This window comes from Talpa occidentalis, unplaced genomic scaffold, assembly GCF_014898055.3.
Source record: "Talpa occidentalis isolate TD23 unplaced genomic scaffold, MPIMG_talOcc4v2.1 talOcc4.10, whole genome shotgun sequence".
In the NCBI taxonomy this organism is placed as follows: domain Eukaryota; kingdom Metazoa; phylum Chordata; class Mammalia; order Eulipotyphla; family Talpidae; genus Talpa; species Talpa occidentalis.
The window spans coordinates 44,373,744-44,394,954 of NW_023600993.1; the positions used below are offsets into that span (position 1 = coordinate 44,373,744).

The 21,211-nt window shown below is 39.0% G+C and overlaps 1 protein-coding gene and 1 long non-coding RNA gene across 5 annotated transcripts in view; one reads left to right on the top strand and one right to left on the bottom strand.

The window, feature by feature from the left end:
- Positions 1–21,211, top strand: part of PTPRG (protein tyrosine phosphatase receptor type G) — a 671,624-nt gene that overhangs the window by 429,831 nt on the left and 220,582 nt on the right. The gene's annotated exons all lie outside the window — the stretch shown is intronic.
- Positions 1–21,211, bottom strand: part of LOC119230696 (uncharacterized) — a 72,354-nt gene that overhangs the window by 38,495 nt on the left and 12,648 nt on the right. For both annotated transcript variants that reach the window (XR_005121796.2, XR_008551862.1), the window contains one exon: positions 19,316–19,387. This is a non-coding gene — a long non-coding RNA (uncharacterized LOC119230696). The remainder of the gene's footprint in view (positions 1–19,315; positions 19,388–21,211) is intronic.

Consider the following 21,211-nt stretch of genomic DNA (forward strand, 5'->3'; position numbering starts at 1 on the left):
TCTTACTTCCAGCCAGCCATTACCCATTCTGACTGCACTAACAGAAGGGGAGAAAAAGGGAAAATATATGCACAGAGATATATCTGCTTCTGTTTATTTGGTGATATCAGGTCTTCATAAAACTTTGCATTTCTTTAAAACTTCTTATTATAGTTGACAATAAAATGTGAGCTATGAATATCATGCAAGAGTAACAGTCCTAAAATAACAGTGCATTTCCTATTGCCTGGCCTTCTTCCACCTGTCACAGGGCAGTGTCCAATCTGATTTCCCAACTTGCATTTTCTGGCTCTGGTTGAATGACTTCATAAATTGCTTTCATCATTATGCTTATGTTCTGTTCAAGGATATGGGTTTGATGAGTAAATATATTGTTTACAATTTGCCTCTATCATTTGTGTATTCTGAGTTACTCAAGTTTTAAATTGCATGAGGCTTTTAGTGAAATCATGGGTATCCAAACACAGGTTTAACTTTGTGCAGATAGATATTATAGATGCACATATAGCTCTAAAATGATGGAACAAATTCCCTTATGTTTTCTAACTTAAGTCACTTCCTGTATTTCTTTCAAGTCCATATTGACACAGTACCAAACAAAAAGTTTAGTTTATTCTTTAAAAACTTCCTCTTAGGGCCTCCCCGGTGGCGCAGCGGTTGAGCACTGGGTTGCGAAGCTGCCCGCAGCCTCTGCAGCGCCGGTTCGATCCCCGGCTGCTCCCCGGCCACCGGAGGAGGGTCCCACATGGCGCGCAGACCTCTCCTGCCGCCCGCTGCTCCCCTCAGCAGTGTACTTCAGTCCTTCTGCCTGCTCTGCTCCCCGCTCTGGCTCTGGTGAATTCTCTCACCCTCCCGCGCTTCTGACTGTACCCAGTGCATGTATTAACAAAAAACAAACAAACAAATAAATAAATAAACATGCCTCTATTAAAAAAAAAAAAAGAAAAAGAAAAAAAAAACAAAAAAAAAACTTCCTCTTATTTGTATTTGTCTGGCAGCAACTTAATGTTAGTCTATCAAAAGTCTCTTAAATAAGTGGCTTATATAAATAGTCTAATTGAAATATTGCTTTAGGTAACTATTAAAGGTAGGTAGGAGGATGAAATGCACAGTAGACTAATTTAAATTTTTAAATAGATAATACAGATTTTCTATAAATTATGACTACCAGCCTAGGGATTTATTGTAGAATTGTGGTTAGATGCGTATTAGTTAGCTTGAGAATGTTTCATAGTTACGGGTAAAAGGAACCAGGCTTTTACTGGAAATGCCATCAATGATCAATCAGTTGACTTACACGTGAGTATTGAGGAGACATAGGAGACATTGGAGTATTGGGGGTTCATGAATCATAAAATTCAATTTTGGACGCAAAATGTGCTCATGAAGAGTTAATTAAGAGCAAACAGTATGAAATGAAGAATGCTGACTTGCAGGCAAAAGCAAGGATATCATTTGTCTGTAATGGGTTTAATTGTACAAAAGTCTAAATAAGACAAGGCATTGCCATTGACTTCACGTGGGGTGGAGGCTTATTCACCTCTGGAATGGGCAGGAATTTAGACAGACACCCCCTACCCCCTGCTTTTGGAATAGTCAGAGGGGTATTGAACACAGACCATGTGCCAATGTATGTGCTAGGTGAACAAGATATAACTCATATCCTAATTGCAATTATATTACAACAGGTGACCTATAGGCAACACTGGAAGAAAATGAGATAAGTAACTTACCTAGCCTAGAAGCTCAAGGACTGCTTCCAGAGAGTAGCTACCTATTCCCTGAAACCTAAAGAATATAGAATAGGAGAGCAGAACCTGGAGAAAGGCCTGTTTCGGACAAAGGGACAGCATGCTGAGACCCCGCGTTCAAGGCAAAAAATGACATTTGGGAAAAAAAAAGGCCAGAATAGCTAAAGGACTGAGTGAAAGTCAGATTAGCATGATATGAAAGAAACCTAGTGCTCTTTACAGGGAACATAACAGTAATGAGTTTGGATTTTATCCTTAGGAAAGTGGGAGTCCTTTTAAGTGTTCCAAAGGAGAGTGATGTGATCAGAGTAATCTGGTAGTGAACGTGGTGTGGAGGGTCGGTAGGGGAGGATTGAGACCTGCAGTCTGAGGTCACCTTGGGCAGTATTAGGTTTGGAGGTTCTGAAGTAATGTGGTAAAGTGAAGGTTACTTATCTGGATCTAACAAGAACAGGAGCCAAGGAAGGAAGTGGGCCAATTTACGGGATATTTGGGCAATGAGGTTAAGTAGTCTTAGCGCTGGATGTTAAATGAACATTGAGAGAGAGGGTCTCCCCTGGTGGCGCAGGTGGTTGAGCACAGCGCTGTGAAGCTATCTGCAGCCTCTGCAGTGCCGGTTCAATCCTGGCCGGTCGGCGAGGGTCCCACATGGTGAGCAAACCTCTCCTGTCTCGCCCGCTGCTCCCCTCAGCAGTGTATTCGTCAGTCTGCCTGTTCTGTTCCCTGCTCTGTCTCTGGTGAATCCTCTCATCCTCCCGTGTATCTGGCCTGTACCCTGGTTCTTGTATAAATAAATAAATTAAATTAAAAAAAAAGAGAGAGAGAGAATGTGGAGGCTTTGAGGTGTCCCCTGGGTCCAGGGTAGTGCACCAATGAGACTGGATTCCTAAGGAAAGGATGGGATGCGTTTTGTTACCTAATTGGAAATATCTAAGAAACCAGTTTGTTAGATGATCTGTTTCTTGTAAGACACATTAGAACTGGAAACAGGTTTGAGAGTTGTTAGCCTGCATGCAGAAATGAATGCCTTATGGCTGATCAGAGTGACTAGGGACAGTTGGGTTGAGAGGGAACTCACCATTGGAAGCGGTGATTTACACTTAGGAGATGTCTAGTGGAAGAGGCATCTGCAAAAAAGACTGAGGTAGAATGGCCTCAAAAGTAGCTGGAAGAGTTGTGCTCATACTAGCCAAAAAACACATTGTTTTGAGAAATGTTGGAACTGTCAAATGTTGTGTTTCCTCGGATTCTCGTGGACTTACTTTCAAAAGGTGTCTGGCACTGGGCTACAAAAAAGTTTATTGGTACCCTTGCCCCAAGCAGTTGCTTTAGATCCCATTGATATGAACTTGAATACAGTCAATGCACCATTTGCTGAACAAACCTGAATATTGAATATTGAAAATCCTATTCCAGGAAATTCCAAAGTTTCCAGTGGCTAGCCTGGCAACACCAATAGAATCTTTGTGGCCAGGAAGAAATGAAACAACTGGATTTTATTGAAGAGCATCCAACTTTACGAAAGTATTGAAGGAAGAAGGAAGGCAACAAATCTGATTTAGTGAAGACATTTTCCTTGACAGCAAGATTTACTCCTGGGTTATAAATTTGCCGTGATCGAGACTAAAATGCAGTGAAAGTTAAATTTCACCTATATCTCATTCAACACCTAACGTGATTTAAATGACAAGATTTCAGAAGTGACATGTAGCCTTGGATCTAAATATATTTTTTATGGCTGGAAATTTTAATTTCAGATCAGTGAAAAATCATGACGCCTCTTCATGTGTAAGAGACTTAGAGTGGAGTGTTAGGCCGGTGCAGATGGCTTTGTCAGGCAGAACTATTAATGCTAAGGGGAATCAGATGGCAGAATTTGCACAGGCTTATCTATAAATTCACTCCTGCAAGATAATATTGAAATGGTTGAATGACCGACCTAGTTCTAAGATAGAGACACGATGAGTTCATCTTGTTTTAATATCACACTGGATGTTCAATTTGCCTGTGACATGCTGGCATAGACATCCTATAAAAGTATCATCTGTGCATGATCCCCTTCCTACATCCTACCCCAACCACATCTAGAAATATCTCCTTCCCTTTTTCTCTCCACTCCCATCTCAGTGATCATCTTCCTTCAAAGACTTTGCCTCAGACCTATGGATCTACTCTTCTGGATTGTTCTACCTCTTAGCAAAGGCCTCCTCTTTGTATAAAATTTCAGTTCAAATGTCACTTTGGGGGAAAATCTTTTCTCTCCCTTGCTGAGATCGAGTCTGCCTGCTCTTAATCTACTCTCATTGTCCCCTGTATTTTTTTGAATGTGTAATACAGATTAGGTGTGGAGAGAATTTGGTAGCAACCACTTTACCCTTCTTGTTAAACTGGTGATTCTCATGGAGAAAAGGATGATATAAATTAAGTGCTCAAACATGGATGGAGCTGGAAGGGATTATGCTCAGTGAAATAAGTCAGAAGGAAAAAGAAAAATATCAGATAGTTTCATTTATAGGAGGAACATAGGGGAACCATACAAGGGATCGGGGAAAAAAAGACAAAACTAGCAGTGAAACTGTAAATTGGAGACATTCATCAGGGGAGGGAAAGGGATCGAAATGAAAGAGAAGAGACAAGAGTCTATGGTGATGGTTTATGGGTGTCTGAGTGGTGGTAATTTTATGGGGACAACAGCTGAGAGGAGAAATAAAACACTGTACAAAAATGCACAACAGGGACCTCCCAGTGGCACAAGGGGTTAAGTCAGCACTATGAAGCTATCAGCAGCCGCTGCAGCACAAGTTCGATCCCTGGCCAGGGATCTGCCCACATGGCACAGTCTCTGGTGAATCCTCTCACTGCAGCCCCCACACACACACCTCTGTCCTACACCCCAGCTCTTGTATGCAAAAATAACATAAATCTTTAAAAAATCCACAACAATGTAAAAATACATAAATAAATAATAAAATAAAAAATAAATTGCATGCTCAATGTGTTGCACATATGATTTATTGTGAGTTTCATAGGAATACTATTAGTATTATCTTCATACATATATTTGTGGAAACTATGGTACAGTGAGCTTATGTCACCTGGGCCACTCAACTGGGGGTTGCACTTCATGTGGGCACAGTTCAGCCTCTGAAGTGGCTTCCAAGGGGAGGCTGATGGTGAGGGCTTTGAGCAAGGTAGCTGCTTGAGGGTGTGTACTGGGTCTCCTGGTGGGATATCTTGCAAACCTTTTTTTCTAGTCTTCCTGGTTTGTCAGTTACACTTCCTTAGCAGTAGATGTCCACTAAAATCTTAAAACATTTGGTGTAGAATTCTCTGTTCCAATGGTGACTATTCTAGTGAAATGATTGAGAGAAAGGAATTCTGGTAGTGCTAAGCCAGATATCTCTCCCGAAGAAAGTTTAAAAATAGTCATTCCATCAGAAGACAACTATGGATGATTATGATTGAAAAATAAATAAAATCAAGGCCATGGCTTTGCTGGGTTTTCTGTAGGATTGGCTGCTGTGGACCTGCCCTCTGTGGCAGCCATTTGCTGGAGGTGCGAGTTCGATAAATGTAACGGGAACAATCTCACTCTATTACTTTTAAATTAACTTAGTCTGTGTGGCTGTCCTCGCCCATGACTCCTTCTCGGGGAGCAGGACTGCTCTGTATTGATTCAGGGCATGGGTGAGCATATTAAGCATTCTGATTAGGACAGGAGCCCCACATCATAGGCTCCACCAAGGCAGGCCCCCCTGGCTTCTGATGAGTTAGTGCCACTAGATCAGAACAGCTAAACCCTGGGGTACATTTGAAGTTGAAATCTGAATATCAAGCTTCTGCTTGGAGCTTGAAAATGGCAGTATTCAGGTCCTGTATTTAGAGACTGTTTTCACTTGTACAAGTCAAAACTAGAGGAGTGTGATAAGAATTCGGTCCTCGGGTAAGGCTGGTATATCTGGGCTCAGGAAGGTAGCTCTTGTAAACATAAAAGCCAATCAGAAAGGTTGCAGTTTAGCTTTCTTTCCCAGAAAAATGGAAAGGGTGGAGTGGAGTGAGAAGAGATTCTTCTAGGACATTTCACAGTAATTGTAACAATAATGCATTAAAGTGTCAGTGGGGGGAATGATTAATTGAATCTGCCTTCATTTTTTTTTCTCACTTACTTGCTTTTGGTCCTGTCTTCACTATCCTCTATTAAAAAAGAAAAGAAATACAAGTAGTCCTGCTCTGCTCAGTCCCCAGCACTGTCTCAGAAGTCCTTTATTATTGCAAAGTGGCATATGTGAAACCTTGCCACTGACATTCATAGACTTATAATCCTACTCTTTCAATGCTTTATTAATGCCTTGGCTTTCAGCGTAAAAGCCAGTGCATTGAAAACCACGGAAAATTTCTGATTATGACAATGGCATTTATCATTCTCTAATGGAGGAGCATCTGGGTAGAAAGTTGGCGGGTGCATCCAATGCAAAATTCCTCATTGCAAATGTAGTCCTTACAAGAGTAGCTGATCCCTTGGGCCCTGGATACTGTTTAAGTTGTTGTAGGTGCATATCCAACAAATTGGCGGGAGCATTGTTAAGTTTTAACTGTAGGTTTTATGGGTAAGGAATTGATAGCATGTTAATTAAGTGATGTGTTCACTATTACCAAGTACTTTCGATGTGGCTGAATGTTGGACTTTTTCAGTTAATAGGAAAAATTTTGTCATCAAGAAACTTAACATGCTAGGCAAGAAGTACACAGGTCAAAGGAAAAAAAACCTTTATAAATGTTCATATGTTAAAAGGTAAAAGGAAAAGGGCAAAAAATAAGTGCATTTTGGGGGCAAGGGATCTTTAGGGGGTTGGGGGTTACAGCTTAATAGGCTTTATTAAGAAAGTGACATTGAAGGAGAATTGATGTGTTGTATCTCAAATGTGCACAAGGAATTCTAGATTAGGTGGGAGGATAAAAAAAATTGGAGAATAATAAATCTTGGGTGATTGGAACCGAAAAACGCTCTCCTATTTTTCTTTCCAACCTCTCAGCCCTCTCTCCTCCTGCAGTAGCTGCATTATTATTTGGGGACAGTGACCAACCATTGTGCCACCCCTCATGCTAATGGGAATTGAAATGAATCAGAAGAATTTAGAAGGTGACATTTGTGTGTGATGCTTCCAGTTTGTCATGAAATCCATTCAAGAGTTAAACAAATGGAGGGTGTTGGCTTCAGACAGGCTTTTGCTTCACTTTTATTGGCATTCAGTGTGATTCATTGACCTGATTCAGTTCTAATGGTTTACTTATATATGCAACTTCTTGGGAAGGAAAAAGATAAAAATGTCCCCAGAGCAATTTTACTGAGATTTTGGCCCAAAAGGAAACAGTGTAAATAAACAGCAAGAAAAGCAGTAGCTAAGGCAATGTGCTATGGAACAAACCAGAAGACAAATGCTGGGTAATTTGTACCATCCTCTGATTAAATGGCCTTGAGCAAATCATCCCGCCCCAGGGGCACACTCCATTCCTCTTTGTTGAGGCTGGGGGTTGACTTGCGCATGTGCATAGCTTTGCACTCAGATAACTCGGGTTTAATTGCTACCATTTCCCCCACCACCCTCAACACCACCTACGTGGTATTTCCTAATGTACAGAAAAGCCAACAGGGTTATTTCATGATAATTACCTTTGAGTGCATTATCTCATCTCACAGCCTCATTAGGAAGTGCATTTTTATTCTCAGTTTACAGATGTAGAAACTGAGGCCTTGAGTGTTTTAATTAGTGATGCTAGTTAAGTAATGGGGTTAGGTTAGAGACTGAAGGGGTTTGGCCCCCGAGGTCATGCAAGAGTATATGTAGCTATGGCCACGTGAGTCCTTTATACTGATGTGATGTCAGATTTATAGGGTTGATGGAATTTGTTCCTGGATGTTCTGCTTCCTCGTTTGACTAAAGTAATGTCTCCTGTCCTCAACTCTTAACTTAATCTACCTCTCCTTCCCTGTGTGCCCTTTCTACTTGGATGTCCTTCTCCTTCCTCTAAAAGCCTGGAGAGTTTATACCTCTCTTTAAAGTAGGTCACCCCTGCCTACCATAATTTTCCCACAATGTTTCTGGGAAATCTTATTTCCTTTTGCTGACTATGAACATACCTGGAGAAGGACCAGTACCTCATTTATCTCTGTAGCTGCTGGCAGTGCCTAACAGAGTAGACGCTCACTGAAGAATTATTGAATTCATCCAGATACTCATTCAACAATATTTATTAACGTCTTCTTCTATCACAGACTATAGAGTAGGGGTCTCCAACTCAAGCACAGACCTGTTGAGCCAGATAATTTCTGTGTAATGTTTTATGTTTGTAGGAACTTTAGTAAATCCCTGGTTTCTACTCAGTGAATGCTAGCAGCACACCACTCTAAGTTTTGACATCAAAAGTATCTTCAGACATTGCTAAATGTCCTTTTGGGACTAAATGATTCCTGTTTGAGAACCTCTAGGTAGATGCTCAGTTAATAGAGACCTGCCTTCATGTGCTAAAAGCAAACTTTTTGTCTCTAATTAACTTTTCTAATCTAACCAGGAAATGATTAGCTGTAACAAGTGTATTAGTTCCTCACTGTTTTGGAGGACGCAAGTTCAATATCAAAGTGCTGGCAAGATAGACTTCCTTTTGAGGTGTCTTTCTTGGCTTAAAGGCAGTCATCTCACTGGGTGCTCTTGTGACCTCTGTCACAAGAAAGAGCAAGTCCTCTGGGATCTTCTTGAAGACACTAATCCCATCACAAGGACTCCCCTGAATTTATCTAACCGTGATTACCTTCCAAAGGTCCAATCTCCAATGCCATCTCATTGGAGGTTGGCACGCCAACATAATGGGGGAGGCAAGCATTCAGACATTATTCCTGATCTTTAATTGAAAGATTAGAGACAGAACATGAAGTTAAATAAACCAGAGTTCACTTGTGTTCTAATTTAAGTTACTGTTTGGATAGTTATTTAACTTTTCTGAACCAATTTCCTGACCTGCTAAATGGGAACCAAGCTGCTTGTCTTGTGGATTTGTTTTGGAGATTAAAGGAAGCAATCTATCCCAAGATGTGTCATTTTTAACAGGAAATTTTTTTTTCTTTTTTCTTCAGAAGGCCCTCCACACATGTGCTAAGTAGTTGATGCAGGGCTCTGTTCAAAGTTAGAAAAACACACTAAAATAAGTTAGCAGCACTTGGTGTATTCTTGGCAAAGCATTTGATTTAATGTATTACAATTTGCCTGATGAATGCTTAGGGTGATTTGTTTCTTTTTTTGTTTGTTAACCAACTTTATTTTTTTATTGAACTTTTTTTATTTTTATTTTATATAATGTTTGATTATATTATTGTTTATTTTTATATAATGTTTGATTTTTTTCACTCATTTGTAGCCCTCATAAATCTTCTACCACCACATCACCCGTGAATCCTCACCATAGTCCCTTGGGCTCATTCCTTCCCTATTTTGACCCATCTCCCTCCCCACCCCTGCTTTATGCCTCAGGTCTATAGTTTGCCTGCAGGTTTTTTTCTCTCTTTTTTTGACCCTTTCTTTGGTTTCCCTTTGTTCCTCCTTTAAGTGAAACCATCTGATATTTTTCTTTCTGACTTACTTCACTGAGCGTAATCACTTCTATTTCCAGTGGAATAGTATTCCATAGTGTATATATACCTCATCTTCTTGATCCATTCATCCATTTTGAGGCATTTAGGTTGTTTCCATATCTTGGTTATTGTATAGAGTGCTGTAATGAACACAGGCTACAGGTTTTCTTTCTAATTAATGTTTTTGTGTCCTTTGGGTTAATTCCTAGGAGTGGAATTGCTGGGTCATACGGTAGCTCCATTTTTAGTAATTTGAGGAACCTCCACAGAGCTTGCCATAGTGGTTGGACCAGTTTGCATTTTAGCATGATTTGTTTCTCAGTCATCATATTTGAGGCAACTGAAATGAGGTACCTGAAGGAATCTGAAAGGATTTTTTTTTTAAGTAGATGTGTTTACATATACAGCTTTAGTTTTTAAAGGTTATTTTTTTTTTAATTAGGAAACTTCTGGAAAATGTCTTACCATATCTTGTTTTCATGCAATAGGGAAATAAAAACATACGTTCGTGCTAATAAAACTGTTGGAGCACGATGCATAGTAGCGTGAAAGCATACAATGTTTTCCCAAGACTTTGGCAATTGTTCCATGTTTTCCTTCTCCTTCAGCATGGTCTTGTGCATGTTTGAACTTCTGATCCATTATTGGTAGATGTGAAGTTAGTGTATGACAGAACTAATAGTTGTCATCCCAAGGAATTAATTTCATAGGTGATAGTTAAACGAATGTGGCTGTGTGTTAAACTGATTTCAGAATATATTTGGGGTGATCAGATGTGGGACTTAAATAGCTGGTGGTCCGTAAATAAGCTCTAGATGGATCCCACCTTCTGCCAACATGGCTCTGTAAACATTTGGCACCTCTGCTTTGTAGTAGTTATAGCATTTGCCTCTCCCCACCCAGCATTAGAGCAGTGCTAATCATTAAGTATGTTTAATAAAAAATATCTTCTCAGCCTCCAAGTGACTGTATGTGTTAAATATTTTAAAAAGTTATTCCACTCAGTGAGACATTCTTGACATTAAATAGATTTAATAAGAAATTGCTGGTTTCTGATCGTTTTCAGTGTTAAGTATTTTTATAAGTAGTTACTTTTTCAGCCGACAACCAGCTCCAAGTCTTTAATATTTAAAAAGTTGCTTTTATAGCTGCTTGGTGCATCTGTGTATTAAACATAACATGAGCATTGCTTCTAAATTTTGAAAGACTCCTCCTAATGAACATAAGAAGAAAGCGTTTTCATTTTCTAAGCATATTTATATTTCATACACCAAAGTAGATTCCAAGTTTCACAAATTGGAGGCAATTTTTCCCCAAATATCAGTTTTAATGTTTTGTAAGATGCGAGATAAAAAGGCACATTTGAAGAAATATATTTGTCTAGCACGAGCACCTATGGGGAACGTGCTGTGGGGTAATGATTAAGACATATAATTTGGTTTCCCAGGGAAGCTCTGAGACATTATGAAAAGTCAATCTGTCATTCCAGAGTTTATTCTAAGTTGCACATGATTCTCCATGTTCTTCATAGGACAGTAAAGTACAGGAATTCACACCTTGGGCAGTGATGTTCGGTAGAGTTGTGTCCACACCTTGAATTCTATTTTTTGACAACTCCATTGTAGTGTCTGCAGCATGTAGCTTTTCAAGCCAGATGTACCTATCATATTTTCAGTAATGGTGTTGGGCTTGATTAGGTGACTCCCTTAGGCTAATCCTGGGGTTAGCTGCTGGAGGCAAATGTTGGTGTTAGACACAAGATGATAACGTTGAATAGACCAAGCTTTGAGGCTGTGCCTATTTTGTGAGTTTGAGTCAAGACACTTAACCTCTCTGTATGTCAGTCTCTTTTTCTGTAAAATGTGAGTAGTAGTATCTGATTCTTTTTGTTGTGGTGGTGTTTTGTCTATGATTGTGATTTCATAATCATAAACTTTGCAATCCAGCTAGACTTGGAAGGGGATAAGGAAAATACAGAACCCAAAAAACTAGAGCATAAAGATTACAAGATATTTCAAGCAAGTGGGGATGAATGGGATGAATGAGCTACAGAAGGAATGGCTTGGTGGTTAATACAAAATACAAGTGAAATTTATTAGATTTGTCGACAGTCAACAGTGGTGATCGTCTTGTGTCTTGCCATCTCTGGACCCAAAGTCCTCCATGGCCTCCACAATATTCATGCCCTCCTTTACCATACCAAAGACCACAGGCTTTCTGTCCACCACTTAGTCTTGGCTGTACATATGAATAACTAGGAACCATCTGGGTCAAGCATTTGCCATTGACAAGATGCGTGGGACCTGCATGATTCAGCGTGGAATTCTCATCATCAAATTTCTCACCATGGATGGACCTACCTCTAATGACATTATGGTGTGTGAAGTCAGCACGTTGTACAAATATCCGGGAATAGTTCTGTGAAAGCAGGAATCTTTATAACCAAATCCTTTCTCCCAAGTCCTCTGCTGTCTTTGAAATTTTGTCTGCAAACAGCTGGAAGTAGATGCCACCCAGCCTCATCTTCCACAGCGATATCAAAAAACTCGGCAGGGTTTATATGCCAGCGCAACGCGGGAGGTCCAGCGGTGTCCGCATTTGCAAGCCCTCTCGAGTAGTTTTGAGAATTAAATGAGCTGATGCACATCGAAGTTTTCTGCTTAGCACCCACAATATATTAAATATGCATTAAATATTTACTGTTTTTATATTAGCTTTTTGTGCAGTTGAGTTGCAGAGTTAATTCTTTGCAGCAGTGCTTCCAAGATTGAGTTGGAGATTTAGAAGCAGCTTTGGATGCCAGATTTGATACATCCAGAACACAGAATGGTGTTTCTTTCCTTGTGGTACTTAAAGAACGATGGCATATTTTTCTTCATGTGAGTGGGTTGTTGTCAAAAAATTGAGGTGATACCATCCACAAATTTTTGCAATTTGAATTTTAGTTTGAAATTAACAAAAGATTAAGAATGCTCTCAGATTTCATTTGTAATGCCTGGTAACTCTAAAATATCTTCCTTCAGATACAATCTGTGGCCCTTCTAATGAATATTTATATTTTCCCCTTGTGCTTAGAAATAACTTTGGGGCACCCCTACCCCCATTTGACATTCAGGGAGATTTTCTGTATTAATGTGGTAAATGAAAAGGAAATTATATCTGCCTGCAAAATCTTCCACTGACCTTTATGCCCAGATACGATGGTGGTGGTGATAGTTGTGACAGTGATAGTGATTGTGGTGATACTCATAATGGTAGTGTTGGTGGCAGTGATGTTGAAGGTAATGGTGATGAGGATTGTGATGATGGGGGTAAATACAGCGATGGTAACTCTTGGGTTGACTATTACCATGTGATTGGCACAGTGCTAAGTACTTTGCATTTTCTCACTTAACCCTCACAGCCTTTTCTTCATTCTTTATCATCATCATCATCCCTCTTTAATGGATACACTTTAGTTTATTCACAGTTTTAACTCAGAAATGGTTGAACTGAGGTCAGACCCAGACCTGCCTCACCTCTTGACTGCTTTGTATGCTGCCTCTCAGAGGGTCACTGAAAATCCAGCATGCCTTGCATGCCGGTTACTTCCACCACTCCTTGGGCTTGAGGTAAGCTCAGAGCTGGGCAAGTAATGGAGGCTGAGATGTGAACAGTGTTTCTGTTACTAACAGTGTTTCTGTTACTCTCCTGAAACCATGCCTATTGACTGGTATAGAATAAACCTGGACATTGAAGGTGGGATTCCAGTGGCCACTGCCTTCAAAACAAGTCCTAGGGTGACTGTCCATGTTTTAAAAGATATGTGATTTCTACAAGGTGTCTTTTCTGTATTTGGTCTCTCTGATCATCTGACAGTGATTCCAGATCTTATGCGCTCTTCCTATATTATTGGTCTTTAGGCCTGATATTTGTATGAAATTTTCTTCCTATCCCTCTGCTACCCAACCCCAACCCCTCTGTGGCCAGTCTTTACTGTCAGTTATCTTATGGGTCTCACTCTTAATTGTTTTCTCCTAAAAGCCCCAATTCCTACTCCAGTACCTCTACTTGGTGCTCTTATGGAAATTTCATTTGTCCTTTATTAGTGAAATGGAGCAAGCCCAGGGGAAACTGAGTGACCTGATTGGTAGGTACTCACCTGTGGTGCAAGACACACAGAAAGAAATAAAAACGACAAAATTTATTTACATAGGGAGTGAGAAAAATGAGAGTTGAGAGAGAGAGAGAGTTTGAGAGAGACTTTATAGGCTGACACATGAGTAGATGCAGTCTGCCCTACCCCAGACAGTATCCGTTGGGCAGATACCCAAGTCCAAACAGGATTTGCCATGGCAAGATGGCAGCTGTCCTGCTCACCAAGGTCAGCAGGAGCTGGCCCAACACTTGGAAGAGGGTGAAAGAGGAAGGGGCTGGAGGGTCAGTGGGATCTGGCTGCATGGAGAAGAGCCCAGGAGATCACTTGTGGGACTAGAGCCACACAAGTTGCCATCCACTGCTAAGAGATCGTTTTAAAACACTCGGGGCTACTCAGCCCCTTTCCAGCATCCCCAGCTCCGATGTCAGGTTATAGTTTGGACCAGGGCACTGTACTGCTCCTTCTGGTGTCCTGGTGGGAATGTGGTGTGGGGCAGCTCTGAAGACTGCACGAGCCAGCCTATGTCACATTCTGATGCATACAGCCCTAATCCACGCCCACGCCACCCAGAGGTGGCACGTTGAGGGTCACAGGGCCCAGAGTGACTGACCCATGAATCTGGACGCATAGGACTTAGCTTTGCCTGGCTGCTCCTCTAACAATTTCTTATACCCCATGCTGAAAGTGGTTTTTTTCCTCCTTTGTCTTTCTCCTGAGACCATGAGTTTGCTGGAGATGGTAACTTGTGGGTCCTGTTCATCCCTGTGTGGTTCAGCACATGCCTTGGCACAAAGCAGGTGCTCAGTAAATATTGGTTGCCTGCTTGAGTAAATTTATGTCGTGTTTGCGCCTCAAGGAGCAAGCAGAGTGTAGAAATTCAGTTTGTGACCTTGTATCTTTTGACCCACATCTTGACAAGCTCAAATCCTCTACTTCCTTATAATTAATCACACTGTAATAAAATTAAGTTTCCAAGTGGAAGATAATTTTCAGAGTGCAATTCTTTGTTGTTAAGCAACATGTGTCAAGTAGGTTATTAGGTGTAGGGGGGCAGGTCATCAGTTTGAAATTTTCATTTTTAGCAGACAGAAAGCATAAGGAAAGGCAGAACTCATTTTCATATTCTATTTAATTTGATCATATAAAAATTATCTCAACAAATATAAGGAAGCCCAATGTTTTCCATTAGGCGTCTATATTTATTTTGTTGAATCAACTCTATAGATATACCTGCAGCGTTTTGTCTTCCTAAGTGCAATATTGTTTATTTTCATATCCTATTTTCTCTCTCTAGCATCAAGACTTTTTAAATCAACATTCAATTATCACCAAATGACTTTTCTGCCTATTTCAGAATGATTTTAAGCAGTGTTTATTTTATTAAAGAATTTTTATATCTGCCTTGGGATAATGCAATTAGAATTTTCCCCTTATGCAATCACTATGGAACCCTTTGCATGAGAGAATAAAGAAAGTCAACAGAGAAGGAAAATTGTTTTGTTTTCTTTTTAAAGGGTAGAGAAGATTTTGTCCTGTTTTAAAAGGTGTTTTTTGGCACTCTTTGCAATTCGGCAAATCAGAGGACTTGATCATGTGCTTAGAACTTAGGGCATCTTGACTTAGGTATATTAGACTAAGCTTTAGTTATGGCTTAAATTTTTTTCTAAAGTTCTGCCAGTTTTATTATTGGGATCATGATAGGTTTTTTTCCATTCCAAAAATGACAAAATTCAGATCCAATGGATGGCATAATCTAGTAAGGAAGAAAATACATGACAGATCAAACAAAATTGTGGGTGAAATGAGGTTTTGAAATCCCCATCAAAGGTCACTAGGAAGCAGTGCAACTTTTCAAAGATCATAGAGGTCCAGCAAAAATGGTTAATGCATCCAAAGAGGTAAAAGCAACAGGGAACATAATGGTTCAGACTGTCAATTTTATTGGGTCAGGCAATTGGAGGATAATTTGCTCCCAGTGATCATGGAGCCAGTACCTTCTACCCAACAACAGGTCCCTCTTAACTTCAATTCTCTCTTTGGAATCTTTCTACTTCATTGCCACATTTCAAATGCCAATTTCAGACACAGGATTTCAGGAATCAGGTTAGGAATGCAGGTTCTCAGATTTGCTCCTTACTAGCTGTGCATTACGAAGCAAGTCACTTAACCTCCCTGTGCTGAGATTCCTCTTCCTTAAAACTGAGTTTGTTTTGATGCTTGCTTCATGAGATTATCATCAAATTATATTAGCTGTTACATTCAAGGCAGTTCAGGACCTGCTGCACAGTAAATACTCATGAAATCTTAGCTGTAGCTATTAATTAAAAAAAAATCAATAACATATATTATGCAGCCATATTGTCATTATTGTTAATATCCCTGTAATCTCAGATATATTGCTACACAGCCCAAATGCCAAGTCTTCCATTAAGCTTTCCCTCTTCACCAATTGGAATTAATTACTCTTCTGTATTCTTATTTACTTTTTCCTGTATGTTTATTATAGCCCTTAATACTTAATGGATTTTATTATGTATGTCCTGGAAACTTGGGACCATTTCTTACCCATCCTTTTAATCAAGCCTGCACATAGTAATTATTTTAAATTAAACAGCATTGTGGTGGAGAGGATAAAAAGTGTGACCCTGATGGGATAAGTGTTTTAATTTGTTCTCACTGCAAGAATGGGGAGGAGTTGGCCTTGCAGGGTGAGGGTCACCGTATCTTGAAACTTCACTAGTGTAACTTGTGAGCTCTTAGCTGTGTCTTTGATTCTTAGCTTAGATTGCAGTTGTTACTTTTCAGATGACGCAGACTCTGTCTTAGGTCGAATATTCGTTATCCAATTCAGAAAGAAGTTTCCCCAGATGGAAAGACTTGAATTATTTATGCAGTGTTTATCTCTGAGTTTACTTCCCATCACAACCAATTAAGGCTATTTGGTTTCATTAAAAATAGCATTTTCTCATTTGGGAAAACATTTATCTGAAGGAAATTTAAATTTACCCACTTGGAGGCTCCAAAGATGGTATAGAGTGAGCTTGTACCGTCCTTAGCCAAGAAACAGAAAAGGAACTGATGCAGTTTTCTCCTCACTGTACTGGCTTTTCCAAATTCTTCAAAACACATGAATTATATATTGTCCAACCTGATTTTGTCCAGCTTTTAGATTTAAATACCTACAAATCAGAGAGCATGTAAGTGGAGAATGGAAGTAGATTGCAGTGCCTGAAAACCTCTGTTTTCTATACCATGTCAGGTGCTCTGAGTAATGAGTTACGATAGCCTGGGACATCTAGAATGAAAGTCACTTAGCGCTTACCATTATTGTCCACTTATTCCCTTGAAAAAGGTGTTTTAGGTCTTCTCTTAATAGGCCTTAACTATCAATATTAGCATGTTCCAGTTACTTCACCCAAGCTCCTACCCAATGTATACCCTCTGCAGAAGGCAAATTATAACCAATTAGGGAAAAATAGAATTGGGACAAGACTTCAATGAGATGATGTTGACAATAGATGATACCAGAGTGTCTCCCCCAAAGGACATCCTTGTGCTCTCATCCACTCTGCCCTATCCATGCTTTGAAAATGCATGTAGGGATGAATCTTAAAGGACTTCTTCTGTTTTTCTCCATTCCGTGACTGTCCACTTTCCACTGAACTCTTTTGGTAGGGAAGTTAACAAGGTGTATAATGGAACAAAAATAGTTACCTTATATGCATACTTTTTTGAGTTCATGCCAGACCTCACCAATTGATTATAGATTCCTTCCCTCTGAGTCTGATAGGATTTCCTAATCCTTCTGGAAGATCAGAGTCAAGAAGATACCACCAATTAATCAGCACTGGAATTCTAGATTAGACCTATGTGTTACCTTGAATTTAAGTTGAAGTCTTCTTCCCCTACATTCAATAGGGAAACTTTCTGCCGCTGTTAAGTGCTGATTTTCTTAAAATCAAACTTTCAGAATTCATGTATCATCTGCAGTCTGTACTATTCACATTTCCTGCAAAAATCTTTGTATAATTTCATTCAAAGGAAGAATATTGAAAAAGCCTTTTGCAAGAATATCCTTAAGTTTAGTGTAGATGTTTATTACTTTTCTAGAGTGTTTAGGCTGTTCTTCCGTGGAAAGATGTTTTATAATTCCAGCATACATGGAGAAAAATCAGCTAATAATTATCACTACTCTTTATTGGGCATTTACTGAATATAAAATTGACCCTTCATATTATGGATGATATATTGGACTTTGGAAGAGTCATTTGCCTGTGTGTGTAAGTGCCTCAGCCACAAGTAGAACCCAGAATTAGAGCCCATATCTGCTGGATTTGCAAGCTTCATCTCAAATAGAAATCATATTGTTTTGTTTAAAATATGCTGACTGACACAACCCCATTTACTTCTATATTATTGCACTATACTGAATTTCAAAGTAGCTTCTAGAATGCAGGGTTTTTTTTTTTTTGTTTTTTTTTTTTTTGATTCGTTGATTCACATACCCAATTTCTTGTTATTTAAATCGCATCCCTGAATACTTTGCAGTTCCAGACTTGCATGAAGTTCAGTGTTATATAAGACTTTCCTACCCCATCCAGCTGTCACCTTATATAATATGCACTTCACCCTGTCTTGGATGCCTGTTGTCAAAGCTGAGATCTTCAGAGATAGTCCGTGCCTCAGGATAGTAGGACCCCTTCGTTCTAGATATAAATCATTCCAGCAGCAGCCTTTGAGTTCATAAACGCAGTAAGCTTTTCTCTTTGCCTATCCTCACCTCTCCCTCCCCTGCCTCTTAAAATGGATTTCAGGTTGAGATTTACACAAATACTAAAAACCCAGCACAGTTATTTAGCTCCAGTCTGCAGTTAAAACAGTGGGATGCATAGCTAATTTCACTCATATTTTTTTACATGTGCATTAGTAACCTGACACTCCATTAATTACTATATTTCATATTGGGAAGCTAAACTTGCTTTTCTTAGAAGCCTGCTGAAAGTAAGACAATTACCTCTGCAAGCCACCTCTGAGTGTTTCATATTTAATATAACATGTTAACATAATAATGCTGTTTTATGGTGAAAGAGGGTGAATTATATACTGATGAAAAGCCTGCTTTAACTTATTTTTTTAAAAAAAGGAAGGAAGAAGGCCACGAATGTTGCTCTTTCCCAGAATTAGAGAAAACATGCCCACTTGAAGCAAGTGTCTACATAATTAAAAAAAAAATACCAGGTCAGGTTTTGGTGGCTATGGGTATTACAACCTGCTTGGCAATTAATAGCTTTGCTGCTACTTGCCCTTATCTGTTGGGCAGGGGATGGGGAAGCAAAACATTCTAGAGTGTACCATTTATATATATATATATATATATATATATATATATATAAATATATACCATTTATTTATTCATATCATTTATTTATTTATTATGGTATATATGTATATATATGTATGCATATGTGTATATATGTATGCATACGGTCCTTTAAGTGTAAACAAGCTATGTTCAAAAGTAAATCCTTCTGTCTGTGCAATGGAAAATTGCAGTGGTTATTAATCACCTCCTGTAAAGTCGAGATGGAAGGAAACACTATAATGTCTCCTACAGGATAGACAACCTTTAGTATGAACTTAATGTCTTCACCTTTTTAGTTTAGCACCCAGTCTCTTTTAATGACTAGAAGGTCCTTGAACACATGTAGAGTAAAATGAAAGGAAACTCCATATTAGCATACTATTACTGTCTTCAGAAAATGTTTGTGGCCTTTTATTCTCATCTAGATTCATGCAAGTTACCTGCCGTATGTAATTGCTGTGTCATCACATTTTATTTGATCTGTAGAGGTGAACATGTTCTTTTTTCCCCTCCTGCAAGGAACAAAGCCAGAGAATATGTATAATTCAAAAATTGGTCCAGAGAAGGCACACAACTTTCATTTAATTAAAGGCTCTGAGTAAAGGAAGTTGGAGATAAGCTTGAACAAGTGGCCTGCTGCCTGTTTCTCTTTGGCCTTTTCAAAGGGGATACAATGTATAACTGAATATTTTGTGAACTGAATAGGACATATGAAAAGGAAACATGACTTTGACACAAATTTGAAGTTGATAACCTTGAAATCAAGTAAGAAGGTGAAGATCCTAAGAAGTTTTTTTTAACAACAGAATCTGGGAAACGAAAACTGCCATCATACTTCTTTTGTATCCTTTAATTAACTCAGTACTCAAGTGATTTGCCATCCATTTGAGATCTGTGTAATGTGAGTAGCTTGTGTGTGCTGTTTTAAAGCTATACCTCAGATTGTGTATGCCTCTTTTCTCTTTGGAATGAGTTTCAGTTTATAGAATTCTCCACTTTCTAATCAGTTGGTATACTGGTAAGAAAAGGGTTCGTTCAGAAGTTATTTCAAAAATCCCAGTCTGGTAAAAAAATTTTCTATTTGAAGTCTATACATGGCAATGCATATATAGTGAAAGTTTACTTTGAAGGTGCTTTTTGTTCATGTGATCAAATGCATCTTTACTCTGGAACTTTCCTAGTGATGTGTAGGGTTTTCATTGTCTTATGCCTATTGAAATCATGAACTGGAGTGGAACGGTGAGATGAGTCAAAGAAGATGCCAGGAGGTCATTTGTTCTTGAACCTTATTTAGGTTTGGAATACCTTAACATGTTGGTAGGAAAACTCACATGTAGCAAATTTAATGAATTCCAAGGTGCTCAGTCTTTATGGTAAGTCAGAGGAATTCAAAACAGAAGAAAAATGTTTCTGAACTGTTCAGATGAATTAATTCTGTGGAAAGCTAAAATTTGTTGATTAAAGTAAAGCAGTGTTCAGAAGTAGTTTTCATGTGGCTTTGTAAAGAACTCTTTCTTATTTCTCCTGCACGTTGAAAAATATCAGAAAAATAGTGTTAAACTGGGAAAATATTAGAAATAGTTGAATGTGTGAGCAAGTAACACCACAGAGGTTTTAAAAGTTGACAATGGATTGAAAATTTTAATTTGTTGACTGTTTTAGAGGATGTCCACCATATCAGAAAAGGAGCAATATCAACATAGGGTAATAGTTAAAAGAGGTACAAGAGGTATGACACAATACATCTCTTACATAAAAGAAAGTGAGACACAAAGATAGTTGACTTATGTAGAAACAAATAGAAAATCAGACATGACTGGGACTTGACAACTCAGTGGTCTCAATTTTTTACAGACAGAAATTGACAAACAGGCATGTTATTTTGATTGGGAAATACAGGTTCTAAACCAACCTAGTGTGAGAAAACTGTAGGAATTTAGTGGTTCCCATACCTGAAAAGTACAGGGATAGGACTGATTCATAACCTGCATCCTCCTATGTACAAATTTAATGAAAAAGATAATAGCTCTCCGAAAGTTCCCACTTAATTTCTGCTTTGTCTGAATAGCTCATGTTTCCATTGCCCTAATTCAAAGCTCCATAGGAAACTTTTATTCTAAAAGTGGGGAAGAAATTGCTATTGAATATAAACCAGAACTTGATTATCAGAAGTGAGGGGATCAGACCTTAGTTGCCCTATGGGCAGCCCATAAAGCTACTTAGGACAGATCTGAGGCTCATCTCTTACTTTCCTGCTTCTATAACATCAAACTGTCATTCTTCCCACTGGGATCCTTAATCCAACAAATATTAATGAGTGTCACCCATAAGCAAGA